The sequence below is a fragment of the Lissotriton helveticus genome, chromosome 1_1 (genome assembly GCF_964261635.1).
Source record: "Lissotriton helveticus chromosome 1_1, aLisHel1.1, whole genome shotgun sequence".
NCBI lineage: Eukaryota > Metazoa > Chordata > Amphibia > Caudata > Salamandridae > Lissotriton > Lissotriton helveticus.
Genome location: NC_136057.1, coordinates 1251129244 through 1251149103, shown reverse-complemented (window position 1 = coordinate 1251149103; position 19860 = coordinate 1251129244). Strand labels below are relative to the sequence as shown.

Sequence of the window (19860 nt, the reverse complement as noted above, 5' to 3'; positions counted from 1 at the left end):
GAAATATAAAATTATTTTTTTTTTATTTTTCTTCACATGACCATGTACCTTTTGACTTACATAATCAATTTGTATAATTACATGCTTGTGCATTTTTTTTAAATCAACAATTTTGTAAATCATTACTGGCAAACATAGCAATCTTCAGTGGGTAAGCTGCATAGCATTGCACATGTCATCATGTACACAATGACAAGAACAAATTCTTATTCTCTAATGAGTATTGAAACACGATGCTTAATTTTTACATAGTTGTATTAGTCATATCAAAACATGACTTTTTATAGATGCATTCGTTTTCTGTGACTGTAACATTCCTTCCTTCCCATCTTAATTCAACATCATCTAAAGACCTTATTACTGTGCCACCCTGTATTTATTTAGGTCATATATTTATTATGGTATTTATAATGGCATATATCCATATCATCATGATCCTTAAACAGGTATTTGCAAAAACTGTGTTTTCTAAGACAATGAAAAAAAATCGAAATGATTACAAATCAAATGCACTTCAAAAATATATAGAATATACGCCATGTATTTCTGAACTAAAACTATTATTAACTAGCTTTTCCTGCTTTCAAAAGTACTTACATTGTTATTTTTTTTAATAAAAATTGGTCGGTCCTATTACTTTTGCGCAGTTTATTATGAAAAGGAACTTTGCTTGATCTGCTCTGCTCTGGATTTTGCGAGCCGGAGTTGCTGAAATGTAATTTTTTAGGTCGAGCATGGCAGTGGGGTAACAAAACTTGAGGAGGCCCTCATTCTCCGCGACAGTCAAGAGCTCTCAGGCCAGCGACCGCCATACAGCATGGGTTCACTCACCCTCGCCATAAAAAAAAGATTCTGATTCCTCCATTGGTCACATCCGCCCTCTCATCGGGCAATTTACATACATCAGTAAATACTGCTGCTGCACCCTCCAGCAAAGTTACATAACACTACCTCCAGCCAGTCCACCAAACATATCCTCCTACTTGATAACCCACCTCCAAGCGAAGCCCACTCAATTAATCACCGCCAAACACAGACCACTGCTGTCGTGCCTGCTACTAACACATCCATTACACTCTACTCTCACCCCTACAAAACCTGCAGTTATGCTTTTCCACCCGCCTTTAAAACCACCCCTTGGATGTCACTGCAAACCTGTGACTTCCGCCCACTGCTCCCCTGTCCACTACCGACAGAAAGACTGATGGCCAGTCCCCATATAACCACTGCCTACCAGTAAAGAGAGCATTTCAGCTGCTTACCTCCCCAATGCCCATGTGCTAGTGTAATCAGAATAGTCTATTTTTGATTTGGCGCTCCTGAGAGAGTCTCTCAAGCCTCTCATGGACCCAACCATCCAGATATCCAAATATTTTTTACCACCTTTAAATTCTAAAAAAAAACCTGAATGGAATTACACGAAATCTTAAAAAGAACGATCTGCGCACCAAGATCTAGATTTTTGCCAAATTTGCTCATATTCCGTTCAGCAGTTTTTCCTGTAGCCCTTCTTAAAGAAGTCTATGGAAAAGGCATGGGAATTTTGTGTTTTGGGACCCCCCTTTTTTCTTGTCCTCCACTTGAAATTCACCCCAAAACCTACCATGCCCAAATTGGGCAAAAAGTAGCACCTGTTGGGAAAGTTTCATGGACATCCGTCAAACGGGGCCAAAGTTATTAGCAACTCAAAACAACTTGTTTTCCTTTGGAACAGCTGACCTAACTATAACTAGTATATATATATATATGACTTCCATGTTGATTACTAACTAGAGATCTTTAAAGTTTGCAGTATTTATTATTTTCAAACTTACCTACCACTAATTCTACTAAGATAATTTTTGGAGTTGGTAAAGAGCTCAGTAATCCTACCAGCACCAACACTATTGTTATTCCATCTTTGGACTTTTTCAATTCTAAAATAGAATTCATTCTTAACTCTCTACCCACTGTTCCACAGTTGAGTGATTTACTCTATATTGCATGACCATGCTTCCTTGCAATTTGTCTTATTCACCAAGATCCCTTCGTCTCAATTTCCTTTGATAATGTCACAAACAGATTACTTTATATTTCTTGTGGATACCCCTTAGATCCTTGTCCACCCAAAAATCTTTATATGGCTGCCAAAATTCTGATTTCTCCTCCCATGCAGCAATCTTAACCATTCACTTCCTTAAGCATTGTTCCTTCTTTAAGGAGAGCCCATTGTAGTATCGTTGCTCAAAAACGCTCTGTTGATCCTCTTGATGCCATATAAATCAATCCTAACTCCTGTGCCCCTCTTCTCAGCTAAAAACTTGGAGAAAGCAATCAATTTTCAATGCTCCTGTTTTTTTGAGTCCTTGCATACTTTCGGACCCTGTTTTTCACCTCCCACAGGACTGAGACGGTGCTTACAGCAGCTCTGGATATCATTGGAATGATGCTGGATGATGGTGTTGTCACTATCCTTATTTTACTAACGCTCTTGGGTATGATTCAAAACACTCGAAAATTGATTACATCTTTTTTGACTGGCATGGTTCAGGAGGTATCTCTATCCCAGATTACGTCTGAATTTTGAGCGTTATGTTATGAGATCCAAAAAGACCCTCTCTTTTCAGTGCCATTGGCAAAACAGATTCTCCTTTGCTTTGGCAGAGCCCAAAGTACTGATTCTAGCAACTTCCCATCTTGCATGTTCATCATCTTCAGTGGGATGACCAATGACACCCTTCAGCTTAATTTCAGCAAGACCGAAGTCTTGATCCTTAGCAGCCCCCATTAGCAGTGGACCTCTGACTTGTGGTGCAACCAAACTAAGGGGCCTATTAGGATGGCGGACGGACCTACGTCCGTCCGCCACCCCCGAGGTGGAGGGAACGTCCGCAGGGGCTGCGGCGTTTCCTCCATGCAGATTAGGATGTGACCGCCACCCTGGCGGTCACATACCCTATGTTTAACATTGCAGCGGGTGCTGCTTGAAGCAGCGCCCGCCGCAAGGTTAAAAGTGCATGCTTTGCATATGCACGCACAAAGTGGCAGGCACCGCGCAGTGCCTGCCGCTTTGTGCATGCATATGCAGGAGGGGTACCATAGGTACCCCCCATGTGCACCCCCCACCCCCCAACACCCTGGGGGCTCGCAACGAGCCCCCAAAAACGAAAGACATCATGATTTTCCACGGCGGAAAAGCCGCCGCAGAAAAACATGTCTTCTGCCCCATCCTAATATGGCTGGCGGTGTCTGATAGACACCGCCACCATATCAGAGCATTTCCGCTGCGGCCGGAATGCGACCGCAGCGGAAAAGCGGCTAACGGTCTTCCTGACCCACCAGCCATCCTAATCTGGCGGTGGGTCTTTGGAGCCTACGCAGCGGTGAATCCGCATCCTCCGGGCCGGCGGTGGCTTCCGCCGGCCCGGAGGATGCGGATTCACCGCGATCCTAATCGGCCCCTAGGTTCGCTTTTCACCCCAGTTACCTCAGTAAGAAATCCTGTCATTTGCTTGATCCCACCATTTTCTTCTCTGCTCAGGCAAATACAGTAACTGGCACATGTGTTCTGCTTCTATGTACTATACAGAAAAGTCTCTCTTTACTTTCTTTTGAAGCTTGACAGTTTGTAACACAACTAGGGATTTTCTCCATTTTAGATTATGACTATGGCCTTTATCTTGGGATTGTGTAACTAATTTTTGTACCAGGTGCTAGTGCTTAATATGTGCCAGGTATGAGGTGGTATGGCCTTCGTTTTTGATAATTTTTCATCTTCAGACTTTGACACAAAGAAACAGAGTAGACCAGAAAAGGGTGTAGGAAGAGAAAGAAAGCAATAGGAGAACAGTGACAAAGGGAAAAACAAGGATGAAATAAAACTTGCAAGAGTGAGATAAAAACACTGACTTCCAGTGATAGAAAGAATCCATGTTTGCTGGTACATCGAAATGGCAATCTTCAAAATACTTTTACTCCTTATGTTCCACCATGAGCCTTCACTCTGCTTCTCAGTCACTCTTTATTCTCACCCACACCAGATGAGCTTGCCTCGTCCAAATGATAGAACATGAGCCTTCTTTTTTCCTGCATTACTAGTAATCCTTTCTCAAATAACTAAGTTTTTCTGGCCTGCAGTCCTCCCTTTAATAGCAAACTGTGATTAAAAGTCCAGCTCAGGACACCTTCAGGCAACCATTGAGCTTTAAAAATTAGACAAATTGGAGTCATTATATGCAGGTCCACTGGAATTATACGGCAGAGGAAGACCAAATTGTGTTGCAGAGTTCACCAAAGTATGCGGCAAGGAGAATCTAATTATGCAGCGTAATGCAGCATCTTTTATGATAGTATTAATTATTTAACACTTTAACACTATCCAGGAAAAGGTTTCATCTCATTAGTACCAGTTTAACATTCAATTCCAGCATAAAGAAACAGAAAGGTAATCAATTACCCTGCTGGGCGACCTGAATCTGCATTTGGACAATCCGCTTGATTTAGCCGCCAATAGTCTTCGACTAAATCTCCAGGCCATCGACCTGCTCCAGAAAGGTTTTCACTCGACACATATCAAAGGACATCTGCTAGACCACATTTATAGTAATCTGGACAGTCTAAATGTCGAGTTACCCATACCATTGCCCTGGACCGATCATTTTTTAATTCCCCTCACATGGTCCTCAAACACCCCCCCCCCCCCCCCCATTTCACAACTTCATAATAAACATTGGGGGAGAAAATGGGCTTCGTTACCCCTTTCCAAATGGAAATCGGTTCTTACCGAACACCCACCTCCGAAGGTGACAAACCCCAACGTAGCCACTGCTAATTTTGACAACTGGATACTTAATACTCTCGATCAAGTTCTTCCGAAGGAATCTCTACATTTGATAAAAAGATCTAAAGTTGCCCCCTAGTACTCTCCTGCCCTCATAATCATGAAACAATCTTGTCGCAAACTAGAGAGAGCGTGGAGACAAGAACACTCGCAATCTAAGAAAGCTGAGTACAGAGTCGCAATCAAGTCATATCAAAATGAACTAAAATCTGCACAAGCCCTATTTTATGACTCCAAAATCAATCTAGCGGCTAATTCCCCTAAAGAAATCTTTAAGATTGCCAAGTCTCTATTTCCACCCCCCCTGAGCGTCTGTCGTCTGACGGCGCGCAAATCTGATGTGATAACCTGGCCACTTTCTTCTTTCAGAAGATCCAGTCCATTTACTCCTCATTTGCCACCGGCAGTGATGATACGGAGACTACCGCCGTCTTAAATACTGACCTTTCTGTTCCTTGTTCGCTTGTTGAGTTCCCTCTTCTAGACTCTGTCTCATTAGACAGAATGATCCCAAAAGTCACCTCGGGATCGCCTAATGACCCAGCACCCCCGCAGACCCTCATTAAGGCTATTGATGGCATTCGTCCGGTCATTTTAAATGTCCTTAACTCCTCCATCACCTCTAGCTCTGTCCCCGCCCCGTGGAAATGTGCGATGGTGAAAGCTCTCCTGAAAAAGCCTACCTTAGATCAGAACAACTTGGCCAACTTTTGCCCAATTTCCTTACTCCCCTGGATGAGCAAGCTGCTTGAGAGGCACATTAATAACACCTTAGCAGACTATCTAGAATCTAATAATCTGCTATGTGCCTCTCAGACGGGATTCCGCCCTCAACATGGAACCGAAACTGCTCTTTTAGCAGTGATGGAAGAAACAAGATCTGTGCTGGACCGGGGAGAGAAAGCAGCCATCAGATTATTAGATCTTAGTGCCGCGTTCGACACGGTTAACCATCCCACACTATTACATTGTTTGGCAGGCATGGGCGTGTCGGGGATGTATGACGTTACAACGCATACTTTTACAACGCCTACCATTACAACGAATTTTTTACAACGCAAAAACTTTTACAACGCATACCATTACAACGCAAGATTTTACAACGCAAGTACCTTTACAACGCATACCACTACAACGTAAATATTGGTAAGTATATAATATTTTTTTTAATATAAATTATTTTAAATTATTAAAATATAATTACATTTTATTTAATTTTATTTAATTAATTTAATTTAAATATAATTTAAATATAATTGTAATTTATTTTTACAAATTAACCCTGTACCCCAAAAACCCAAAACTGACCCTGAACCCTAAAAATATTTTTTTTAATTTAAATTATTAAAATATAATTAATTTATATTTAATTACATTTAATTAATTTAATTTAAATATAATTTTATTTTATTTTTACAAATTAACCCTGTACCCCAAAAACCCCAAACTGTCCCTGAACCCTAAAAATACCCCTTTACCCAAAAACCCAAAACTGTCCCTGAACCCTAAAAATACCCCTTTACCCAAAAACCCAAAACTGTCCCTGAACCCTAAAAATACCCCTTTACCCAAAAACCCAAAACTGTCCCTGAACCCTAAAAATACCCCTTTACCCTAAAACCCAAAACTGTCCCTGAACCCTAAAAATACCCCTTTACCCAAAAACTGAAAACTGACCCTGAACCCTAAAAATACCCCTTTACCCAAAAACTGAAAACTGACCCTGAACCCTAAAAATACCCCTTTACCCAAAAACTGAAAACTGACCCTGAACCCTAAAAATACCCCTTTACTCAAAAACTGAAAACTGACCCTGAACCCTAAAAATACCCCTTTACCCAAAAACTGAAAACTGACCCTGAACCCTAAAAATACCCCTTTACCCAAAAACTGAAAACTGACCCTGAACCCTAAAAATACCCCTTTACCCAAAAACTGAAAACTGACCCTGAACCCTAAAAATACCCCTTTACCCAAAAACTGAAAACTGACCCTGAACCCTAAAAATACCCCTTTACCCAAAAACCCAAACATATAATATTTTAAAAATAATTATATACTTACCAATACTTACGTTGTAATGGTATGCGTTGTAAAGGTACTTGCGTTGTAAAATCCTGCGTTGTAATGGTATGCGTTGTAAAAGTTTTTGCGTTGTAAAAAATTCGTTGTATTGGTAGTTCGTTGTAAAAGTTGCGTTGTAAAGGTTGTTTCCCGTGTGTCGGGCGCGGCCCTGAAATGGCTGACCTCCTTCCTGGACGAGTGCTTCTTCCAGGTGTTTGAGGGCGAGGTTGTCTCCTCCAAGCAATCGCTCAGTTGTGGGGTTCCTCAGGGCTCTGCCCTGAGCCCCACACTTTTTAATGTCTACATGAGACCTCTAGCAGAGATAGTCTATCCCTTCGGTGTGCGTATTGTCACCTACGTGGACGATACCCAATTGGTGGTCTCCTTGGACCACACTGAGGGATCGTCCAACACCCTGGGCCCCTGTCTAGAGGCTGTAGCCAAATGGATGCAATCCTCCTGTCTTAGGCTCAACGGGGAGAAGATGGAGATTATGCTGTTGGGCAACCCCGCACCGACCACTCTGGCTTCCATCTGGCCCTCATGTCTTGGCGCTCCCCCTTCCCCTAAACCTCAGATAAAGAGCCTTGGAATCTGGCTCGATAAAGCGCTAGACTTTCTGTCCAGGCCATTAGAACGGCATCTACGTGTGTCGGGCTAATGAAAATGCTCCGGAAAGTGCTTCCTCTACTTCCAGTCCCGGCGAGGAGAATTATGGTTCAGGCCCTAATACTCTCCCGCCTGGACTACGGTAATGCTTTATATCTAGGAGCCCCGGCAGCAGTGACCAACAGACTCCAGGTCACTCAAAACTGCGCTGCCCGATTATTGTTTAACATTCCTCGTTGGCAGTCAGCCAAGAAAGCCCTGAAAGAACTACTCTGGCTCCCAGTGGCTGCCAGAATACATTTTAAGGCCATGTGCATTGTACATAAATCCTTCCATCGAACTGGCCCTGCCATCTTGTTTCCTCTAGTGGTGCCCTACACGCCTTCCAGGGCCCTTCGCTCTGGTGCATTGCGTTTAGTAACTACAACCAAAATCAACAAGGCTCGCTGGGGCGGCCGTTCATTCTCACACATTGCTGCGAGAAGTTGGAATTCTCTCCCTCTGGATCTCAGAGAGAATGACAACCGGATGGCATTCAGGAAAGCCTTGAAACCCCATCTGTTTACAAAAGCGTGTTAATCCAACCTGTAGCCCGCCATAGTAATCAGTCAAAGCGCTGCGAGGCCTCCAGGTAGTTACGCGCTATATAAGTATAATTTTTCATTTCATTTCAATCACCTTTTGCAAAGAGTCTACCACCACTTGGCAACACATGTTGCTGCATTTTAGCAACCTTTTATTTGTTTGAACTAGAAACATTTTAAGGATAAAAGAAGCTGATTAAGATAACAGATTGTGTGGCAAATGCTGTAAATCCATTCTTATGTGGAAAACACTGTGACTGCAGAATCTCATAATTCCAGTGGTCCTGATTATATGATATATGGTGTTTTCATTTGATGCTCCTCAACCGTGGACATTGCTTAAGCAAAGTTACTGGAGAGATACAAACTTCTAAATTAAAGTACACAGCACACCTGACCAAAGGAGAATATGGCATAAGGCAGTCTTTCATACTAGGAAACCGTTAACGTCATAAAGGAAAGAGTTATTTTGGCAGAGCTATGGAGGAGGTAGATGCCATAAAAGAGTTAAATTCTGAATTATAGGAAATTATTGTATTACCTTTCCTCCTATGATTACTGTATTGTATTTTAATTTCATTTATACAGTGCTTATGACTCCTGACGAGGCATTGAAGCGCTTCATGCCAGGCAGCAGGCTAGTCTGCAAACCCAAGGTTAGTAGTTAATCCATGCATTTACTAACCAATGATGGAAAGTTTTAATTAATAAGGACAATTCAATTGCAAATTGAGTATACTGTGTCAACTCTTAAACTAACTAGCTCGTTAAATTATGCTTTTTATATTAAAAAGGAAGTACAGAGCTCGGCTGCCAGCATGCCTCAACTCATTCCAGATCTGTGACCATTTAACAGTCTTCAAACCCATTTCACATTCGGAGAAGAATGTGCCAGCGGCAGAGCTACTGACATGAACTATTAGTCCTCTTCTTGGAAAAATTATGTTTTTACTGATTTTACAGCATACTCATAGATATAAAAAGAAATAATTGAATGCATAAACCATGCCAAGCATTTTAACAGAAAAGGTTGTAATAAAGACAACATGCCCATTCATCACCACACAAGTGTCCATCTTTGGCATTGCTATTATAAGGCATGTAATTATTACGGGAAAAAGACAAAAGCACCTACAGAATTGGCTGAGGTGACTTTTTCTACTCTCCGTAATATAGTTTGAACTATCTCATTAAAAAAATAACTTTAAATAGGTGTACCAAAGTAAAGTTGCACCAAAATGAAAGGGAATTATTAAACACAATTACTCGATTTATCTCACGTGTCTGACCATGGAGTTCATCTGCCCATTAAGTGTGTTGATCCTTTACTAGTGTGCACTAATCACTGCTGCTGAGTTACTTCTCCACTTGTTCCCAAGTGATTTTCTTACTGCAAACTGAAGCCAATTAATGGATCCTTTAATCTTTTCTAACAGCAAATTAAAATGCCTCATTTATTCCGATGTCACACCTCCACCAATCAAGAGTCGAATACGCTTGGTGAAATTTTCAAGAGTAACCTGATGGAGTGAATGCATTTTTTCTCATACAGCCTCGTTTTTGAAAGAAAGGTGGTGAAAGTCTTCTTTCTACCTCTGTGGATACTGAATAATGCCAGCTGTTCAACTTTCCATAAACTCACAGATGGTTCCAACTCTCCCAGCTCCGTCCTCTGACCCAACTCTCATTGACATTCACCTCAAAACTCACTGAAGTGGAGGTAAGTGCTTAAAATTAGATTAGACATGCTCAAGAAGACATTATTATTCAGGTGCAGTCACCTAGAAAAAATGTCGTGGGGGGTGCAGTCACCTAGAAAAAATGTCGTGGGGGGTGACCCCCACAACATTTTTTCTAGGTGACTGCACCTGATTAATAATGTCTTCTTGAGGTTTACCAAATGATTTTTCCTCATATTTTTCCTCAGATACTGCAAATCGCATTTTCTTGAGCTTTACCGCTGTAGGGACATTGTAACCTATAGATTATACACATATATATACATTTTTCACTTTTTTGTAAATACACATTGTTCTTTTGTGTAGTGAAACGTGAGTAAGGTGGGGAAGTTGTGCACACCGTCCTGAAGAAGGAGCTCTGTCTCCGAAACATGTCGACGCACACATGAGGTGATGTACATAATCACTACATTAACACCTCGCACTCCACTTCTTTTAACAGCACCAGCCCGGGAACCAAATAAATTTTTTTTTCAGAGTCCTAAGAGCCAGGTGCTTTTTAACTTTTCATTCATCCTGCCACTCACTCACATATAATACCCTCACATGCACCATACATAGTCCATTATAAGTGCTCCCGCGTAGTCATAGGTCGCAGCACGCCGCATCCCGTAGAGGGGTGCGAAGACCCCTATGATGAAGCAAGGGTCCTTTTGGTGTGTTAGGGGTATTTTAAGAAACGCTAAGTGCTCCACACCGCTGTGAGGAACACTTCCATACATTACTAGGTGGATTCTCTTTGTTTATGTGATTAGTGAAGCATCAGCAAAAACGTTTAGTAAAATCGGGGTTTAATTTTTCTACGTGTTAATGCATGAACTGCAGAGAGCACAGTTGTAGCTTTAAACTGGCAGGGGTCATCCATGGCCATTGGTTCCGACTTGTGCTGTCTGCAGTTCATGCATTCACTTGCTTTAGAAAGTGCAGGTGTGCTCTGAGCCGGTGTATCATTGTCCAGAGTAAGGCCCCTAATAGCCCTAGAGAGGGTCTGCACACCCTTTGTGATGTGTTCTACAGTGCAGGAATTCTAAAGTGTAGGCGTGGCAGGGGAAGACAGATATTTGTGCTCGGGGGAAGTGCAGTGAAGGGGAGAGCTAGAGGGTTGGGGGAGTTGGTCCAGGTCGTCAAAACATACATTGCATGAGAAAGCTTTTCTTGTCCTTTTGGCATTTCTTGCATCCAAGCCTGGCATTGTGTCTTTTTATGTTGCACTGACATTTTGTGATGATGAGTTTTTTGTGTCTAGGTTAGGTGGTGTACTGACTATTGGGGGTGCATAGACAGCAGCGGTGCGTCCATTGGGGCGTAGGGGCGTAGCCCCACCAGCCACCATGGACGCATCGCGGCTGCCGGCCGCATCTAAATAAAATACACGCTGAACAATCAGCCGCCGGGAATTGCCAGGGGGGGTGGCCTGCTGCAGCTTGAGTGACAGGCCACACACTCAGGCTGCAGCAGACGTAGTGCGCAGTCTGGGGAACTTACAGTGCGCATGCTTGGGAAAGTTGGCAACTTTCTCAAGCATGCGCACTGTAAGTTCCCCAGCGGGACCCAGGGGTGCTTGTTCGCCTGCCACAGTGCCACAGCCCGGGTTTCCAAAGGGCGACAGGGCGAAGGCAAAATGTGCCCCCCTAGCGCCAGGATTGGCTGGTCCACCGGCGCAGCATCCCATTGGATGCCGCGCGTGGGGGTGGCCCGGCATTCGTTGCTGAGTGGATGCAAGGTTTCTTTCATCTTATCGGCGGGAAGTCCAAGGAAGGGGGAAGCCAGAGGTGTTCGGGGTCGAGAAAGGAAGGCAGTCCTCAGACAGCGCAGACACCGGCAGCGGACAGCGGTATGGCTGACACGGTGCACAGGTACATCCGAAGGCGAGGATGTCATCGTTATTTCTTCGCGCAGGCGCCTCCTCCCCTCCCTGAGCCGGTTTATAGCCTCTCTCCTATCACTTGTCCTGAAGTCAGGGCTCTTCCTGCTGCCGGCGACACTGCACGCCAGAGGTCCAGTCACCTACACTGCTGCGAGAAATGACAGGGTGCTGCAAAGCGTGAACCCAAGCAAGGGAAGCACGCACTAAACAGAGAATTATATATAAATCAGGGTAAAAAAAAAGATAAGAACGTGAAAGAAAAAAATGCGAATTTGAACGGAAAACAAGAAGAGACTTTAAAAGAGGTGAAAGGAGAATATAAAAAGAAGTTCGAAGTAAAATAGAAGACGCGTAGACGTAGAGAGAAAAACAAGAATAATGAACGGAAAGTGAAAATACAGAGGTGGGAGAGGCAAAGAGCGGAGAGATCGAAAAGAAAACAAAAGGTGAAGAAAAAAAGTAAAGTTCCAGGAGTTGGAAAGCAAGTACCTCACAGAAGAGAAAAGAAGCGAGATGGAGACCGTGTAAAAAAGTCTCACAAAAAGAGAGCTGCCTGCCTGGACCAGCCCGGTGCACCTTCGGAAGGGGCGGGAGCTGCCACCCAACACCTCCCTCCTGTGGGAACCTCTGCAGAGACTTACCTACCCCGGAGCGAGCGGCTGAGCACCCCGAGAGACAGAGGCCAGACACCCGCAGGGAAGGCACACAAAGTGCCGGAACCGCCGCGAGGCACTAGATCGAGGGGCGCGACACCCCAGTAGAAACCCGCACATTGCCCGGCAACCACAGAAACATGCCGCGGGCCTTCCTGATCAAGAAGTCCTCGGCGTCCAACAGCAGGAGGAAGTGGAGCGAGCTGCCCGACGAGGAGCGGGGCGAGGTCTACATCCCACAGGTGAGCCCGGGCTCTGCCGGCCGGACACATGGTTATTGACGGGGTCCTACTGTTGGTAAACAGGGCTCGGCACCCTCACACCCGGGGCCACGGTGTCACTGCACCTGCTGCACTGCTAGTCACTTCGTTCCTAGGGAGTAACGGGGCTTCAGCTCTCTGGGCTCCGCGGATGGTGATGTAGTTGGGTACAGTAAGAAATGCGTCACTGGGAAAATGCATGTTCGATCAATTGCCCCAGGTTTGTTTACATCGACTGCACAATGTACTGCTTCTTGTTCAGAGTTAAATGTGAACAGGATGGCGAGTCTGGTGGGCGAAGGAAGAAAAAAGAATGGAAACTAAAATAACGCTGTCAGGGGAGACCATCTGAGGGGGTGGTTGTAAAGACAGATCTCATGTTCATTATTTCAAACTTTAAATCCCCCAAATAAGTATCACAGCACAAAAGCCCTGTCAAATATACTTCTGCAAAAGAATGTTATTTGTATAGTGACTTTGTGGTTCCCCGTGATATGATCTATCTATAAAGCCATGCATCTGAACCTACAGCTCTCAAGTGGCACATTAGTTGGGGGGTATATGGTCTGACATTAACGCTCCAGCCACTATTCCTGTAGGGCTGATCGCAGTGATAAAGAAAAGTGGCTGTGGAAGAAAGGCCTGCGGGTGTGGGGGCCAACTGTGATCAGGAAACACTTTAGGGCGTTTTAAAGGCAAATAAAACATAATCTTTTTTACAGACCCTGCATCCCTCAGATGATACCCATTTATTGGCCCTAGGCCATTACTGCTTTTTTATGGCGGCAACCTGTATGCATCACACTGATGTGTGCAGCAGGCACGCAACCCTCTCAGACACCTAACTGTAACTGGGCCTGATGCAGGATGCCCTGATCTGTTGGGGACGGGGGAGCTGTGCTTTTGGTGTCGTAAGTGATGGAAGTAACGGGTTTCCTCTGAGGATACTCGGTTTTGGGGAGGAAGGGTGTGCGGGCGTCGGTAGGAGGGACTCTGCATTGGGTGCATCATGCACAGGAGTGAAGAGTAACACGTTGCTGAGTGTTTGCGTCAACGTGGATAGGTCATCCCGCAACGCGTCTGTTGTCTCATGTACGCGTCCTGGCATAAGCAGGTCCCGCCATGTTATCACACTGACAGGTGTCACTGTGTGAGGAGGGCGCCCTGCAGCAGGCACTGATTTGGGTCAGATAGAAGAGCACGGAACATGTTGGCACTTTAGGCCTACTGCGAAACGTTTAACTCCAAAAGAGCACTTTAAACATAGGTTTATGTGCTTCATCAGAAATGTGTCAGAAAAGCATTGTCTGCCCTAACAGTCCCTGATTACTGACGGGGTTAATTCCTCACTTTCCACTTGAAAAATCATAATGGGATTATGTAAGGTATTTCTCACACATGGAAAATAAAGCAGCCCATCTCGGCCCACTAGTAATCAGGACTTAACACAACAGCCGGCGCTGTCATCCTATGGCTTTGTGCAATGCCACAAAAGCTGCTCTGCAGTTTCAATATTCCTGTTGCAGAAATGGCACCGCCAGGAGTCTGCACTGCACTGCGTTTGGAATCAAAACGCTCCTAACAGTAAGAGAGCATGACATCCCTATTGGTGTATTTTTTTTTTTTAAACCTTGTAAGCCTTTTGTTCTCAGCTCTAAAGGGCCAAGCCTCTGCAGGTGTTTTTTTTTGCCAACGGCAGAAGCACGCAGGGCCGGCAAACTTGAAATGGGGTTTCAGTTAAAGTAAACGGATTCCAAGATGGCTAGAGAGTTCATGCGTGCTTTATGGCAAGCGCGCCTCCTGATGCTTGAGTGGCCATGAGTCATGAAGCATAGAGGCTATTTTAAACTTGCCAATCCAAAATGGCGGAAGGCCATGCTGGGATGGCAAATTAAAATGTTGAACAAGTGAAAGAATGTAAGCAAAGAGGTAAAAAATGGACGCCAGCAGTCCGGCCGCACTTGGCACTTTATTGCGTGCCTGCCGTCTGAAGAAAAATAACATGCATAAATAAAATAACTCAAACAAGGGGAGGGGGAGTGATGTGAGAGCATGCAGAGTGTGGGGTGGGAGTGGGACGAATGGGGTGGGAGGAGAAAGCAATGAATAACAAGCCCTTCCATTGAGTGAGTGCTTAAAACAAAATTAAAGAAGAGTCTCCTCAGGTTTTGAGTGGAAGCATACAACTCATCCAGTTAGAACAGGGCAAGACCTAAACGCCCCTGAGCGAGGTAAACACAAGAATAACGGAGTTGGAAGTCTTGCGCTACAGTAACAGGATCTCCAGCGAGGCCCGTAAAGAGGTTATGAAAGCTGCTAAACTGGGGATGAAAGTGTACGAATTGGAAAGCCTGTTCCTGCATTATTGCTATAAACGTGGAGGCATGCGGCACACGTCATACACTTGCATAAGTGTCAGTGGAGACAACTCATCTATTTTGCATTACGGGCATGCTGGAGCCCCAAATGACAAGACCGTTGTTGATGGCGATTTGTGCTTGTTTGATATGAAAGGAGAATATCACTGCTATGGGTCAGACATCACCTGCACGTTCCCTGCGAATGGAAAATTCACTCCTGATCAGAAGGCCATCTATGAAGCTGTGCTTCATTCATCACGTGCTGTCATGGAGGCAGTAAAACCAGGTGTTGCCTGGCCAGATATGCATCGTCTAGCAGACAGAGTTCATCTGGAAGAACTGACCAAAATTGGCACTTTGAAAGGCAACGTGGATGAAATGGTGAAAGTTCATCTGGGTGCAATATTTATGCCACATGGTCTGGGACATTTTCTTGGCATTGACGTGCATGATTTTGGAGGCTACCCAGAGGGAGTTGAACGGAGTACGGAGCCTGGTCTCAAAAGCTTGCGTACTGGACGGATTCTTCAGGAAGGCCTGGTGCTAACAATTGAACCAGGAATTTACTTTATTGATCACTTGCTCGACCAAGCACTGGCAGACCCCGCACAATCCCATTGCCAGTGTAAAGTTCTAAACTTGCTAGATTGATTCAGACATTGGCTCTGAGCAGCCGTCTGTGTCTGGCGTTTCTTGCAGAGCTACAGTATTGTGATGAAAACTTCTCCTATGCACAGCCTTTCAGCAACCTCTGAAATGCAAGAGCGCATGAATTGGTGAAATGCAAATGCTGATTTTTACAATGTGAACATTACTGAATATCTGTTTTTATAAGATGATCATCCCTCTAAGGTGATTCAGATATAAACTATGCATTCTGTGTAACTGCTTTCTTTGATTAACTGTCGATAATCACGTTCATCTGGATAGGCTGCTTCTGCTGATAGCACTCATAACGTTGTTGGAGGAGGTATTGCTGTGTGGGTTATGTGACACGTTTGCAAAAAGGCATGAATTGTTATTTGTTATTATTATCATGTATGTGTTGACTTTGAGAGAAGGCGTCCAGTGTAGTTCACATGAAAGCTGAGTTTGATAGCTGCGCCGATGGTAGCAGAGGGATCAATTTTGCATTTTTTACAGGTTTCTCAAAATGTAGATCACTTGAATATTAGGATCATGGCGGTTCTGCAACTTTTCAACTAACTTATTTCTAGTCCACCTCTGTAGCCAGATCTTCCAGTTTTAAAGAAAGTTGCTTGATTTCTGCCACTGCCAAGCCTATGCGTCACTGTCAGAGGCTTAATGCGCTGGACGTCTCTGGCAAAGTTCAAGTGACACTGCGAGCTCTGAAGGTTAGAGGTCACTTGCAACATTCAGACAAGGTCTCTGCATCACTAGTTTGTTTCACACCTATAGGCAAGACCACCAGAATTATGCGATTCTGTTGCCGCAGCGTTTTCCGCATAATCGGGGATTAGTAAGGTTAAATATTTGCCATAACGCCGTTACCATGTGTAAAACTGTCAACGTTATGAAGTAATACTATCACAGAGTGTGGCACATTACACTGCACAATTTGACTTTTCTTGATGCATAATCTAGCCAACCCTGCCACATACTTTGGTCCTTCCCTGCCGCATAATTCCAGTGGCCTTGTCTCTAGGTGTTGCAGTATTACTTAGATTTAAGACATGCAAAACTATCCAGTAGTAGTCTGTGGCCATGCCCTCTCTGCCCCTCCCACCAACACATCTCCAAAACAGCGATGGTCTGTGGTCTAAAGCATTTATGTCATAGCTCTCTGTTGGACTCCATGATCACGTGTTCCAATCCTAGCTTGCCCACTTAGCCTTTCATTTTTCTAAGGTCGATAAAATAAATACCGTTGAGTTGGATAACAATAGCATCCGCTTTTCCGCGTTAAGATAGCGATTGGTGAAAGTATGTTTTATCTAAGCATGCGTTATATACCTTGTTTTATTGACGGGTACATCACAACTTTAGGTACACATGTATGCATGTCATTCAGGAACACTAAGCTTCCCGGCTTATAGGAAGAGTAACGCTGCCTTTGTCGCAGGACCTCACAGCTTCATCAAGTTTTTTGCCCATGTTTATGAAGCGACGTGTTTCAGAGTGTTGAAGTTATGCAAAGGGTGATGGGGCAGGAAATATGTTTTAGAACTCCCTCAGGGGGAGCTCTCCCTCTAAGCCTGTCTGGCGCATATTTTCTTTTTCTGGCTACTCCCTTGTTTACATCAAATATTTTTACTCTGTAATAATATCCCTGTACGTGCTTAATGTACTTAAAAAGGCAGCCTAGTGCATGACTTGTAACATTTTAGAATGCATCATGTGTGATGTTTCAGAGGATTTTCTATGCCTTTAGAGAGGCAAGCTGCCGCGCACAAACTATTAGAAGATATCCATGAGCTGAATAACGGTGTTTAAATTACCAACAATGTCCATGAAGTCTTCCTACACACTCCTTTCACATTTCCATTTTATATTTAAAATGCATTACCTTAATCAGTCCAGTTTGCGACTTAGGCAAGACATCATGGCTCACATTAGAGGCTTTTACAAGTGTGAATGTATGAAGCTCTGTGGTTATACTGAATAAGCAGCTACCTATGTTATGCCATCTATTAATGTAATAACTGCACTTTCACAATTGCTTTATTAACCTTCCTGCTTTATCAAATTTGCTTGAAAATGCACGATTTTTCTTCTTTTTTTTCAAAATTTTCTTGGGGGGGGGGGGTTATCCCCCCAAACCCCCCTTTTGGGGTTCGGGCACGCTCGCTGCGCTCGCTCGCTACGGTGCTGTATGCAAATCAATTTGCGCCCCACCACTTTCAAATGTCACCCACCGCCCCTGCGCATAGATGGCGCTACAGGTCTTGACGTTGCAGTAAGTCACTCACTCATTCACAACAACACTGGGGTTAGCTTCTTTTTTTCACATAGGGAAAGAATTGGTGAAGGTGTATAGCACTCTGAATTAAATTTGCTGTCTTTCGGTGCAGCAAAGAATAAAGGTATTAGTGGAGGCTCCTCCGCCAAGGCAGAGGAGCGTCACCCCACTGCAATGCAGCAGTGAAATTTAGAAAACATAAAGTGATAATAACTCAATGTTATTATAAATTTATGTTTTCCTGCTGCAGCAGCTTTGCAAGCGGGGCTAGGCTGCTCACACAGGAGCAGGAGGAAGAGTGGTTTGCCCACTCCAAGTGCACACAAATGTGAGTCCAGCTATCTCAGGCCAGCCAAACATTCATGTGTACTTTGCATGTTCTCAATGCAGGCTGCATTACAGCCTGGGCGGAGAACATGCCCAGGCTCCCACCCCCTGTCTGAGCGCCGAACCATGGTGCTCAGACCAATCACAACTCTGCATTGCAGCGTTGTGATTGGCTAGGGGGAGCCTGGTGCTTCCTGTTCTGGCTGGGAGAGACGACGGAGGGACGATAGAGGAGCGACACGGCAATCAGGTATGTTATTTCTTTTTTTTTTACACCCCCTAACCCCACATCCCCTCCCCCACCCCAGATTGGTGCCGGCTGCCATTGAAAAGTATCCATTATTGCTGCAGCTCTGAAGGCCTCCTTAGACTTTTCTTCAATGCTCTGAAAACACTTTAGGAATCTTCCGTTTTATGGAAGGTACATCTTTGCCATTCTGCACCACATAAACATATGTAACCATAAATATGCCAAATTTAACTCATTCGTTTATATCAGCCATTTCAGATCTGAATGTCTGATGACTTCACATTGAGTTTGGGGATTGCTTCACTTGATGTATTGTGTTGTGGTCATGACAACTCCGAGCGTCTGTGCTGGTGGTGTGTGCTAGGCCCGTGTTTTGGGTGATGGGAGAGTCATATGAAGGTGAAGGTGATTTCTAGCTCGGTAGCATGCATCGCTGGAGGTACTCAAGATTCACCCCAGGTTGCTGACACTCACCCTTGCCTCTGGGATACAGGGATACAGCGGAAGGGACTAATGTTACAGGCCTGCTCATCCAGCGGCCCCTGCACACAATGCAGGGGAATAAATATCCGTGCCTCACTCTGGCAATGTGATGCTGCTGTGCTCCCAGCGGAGCACTGGGTCTCAGATAACCACAGGGAGACAGCAATAAGCAGTGAAAGCTGGCATTAGATGAGATGCCACTGAATACCGCTCGAGACAATTTTAGCAAGCACAGTTCAGCACTTTGCTTTCTTCCACAAATAAACTACGGATCAATTTCACCCGTCAAACAAAGATGTAAGCAGCGCGAAGACGGTGGAGGGGCAGAAGAAGAGGCCTGGGTTCGAGTAGGATCACTGTTATGATGCAACCTTTCATAAAATGCTCTATAGTAGCGTGGGTTCTTGGGGCTGTTTAACTGCAGGTGCAGTGGAATTGTGCGGCAGTGAGCCCCCTAAATTGTGCATGAAGCAAAGACAAATTCTATGGCATTCTGTGGCAGTAATATCTCATTGTTGGTTTATTTTAATACACTTTGATACTAAAAAAAATCCAAATTCTGGGTAACATTTGAAGGTTTCTTAAAAAGGAAAGTACACACATTCACCAAATCCTATTGAAAATGTTGTTCACCAAAACTACATATTTTGCCCTCCATGGAAGCTCAGGTACTCTATTTTAGTAGCAGAGTACCTTCTAGCTCTCAGACTTAACTAGTGTGTACTATAAAAAGTGTGAACACATAGGCTTGTTTTCTGCTGAACGCAGCATTCATTATAAAACAATGTTAATTGTGATCACTTCTTGTAATAAAAGGTGCACCTCTTTTATTATGCATATCCTCATTCCAATAAGAGTCCTGCAGATCATTACTCTGCGTGAAAGGGGCGTTCCATGGGTATTGCTGTGGATGTTCCCACACAAA

At 44.2% G+C, this 19860-nt stretch overlaps 1 pseudogene; it reads left to right on the top strand.

The window, feature by feature from the left end:
• Positions 1-12475: 12475 nt before the first annotated feature.
• LOC144763780 (xaa-Pro dipeptidase pseudogene) lies at positions 12476-15606 on the top strand (annotated as a pseudogene).
• The last annotated feature ends 4254 nt before the right edge of the window (positions 15607-19860 follow it).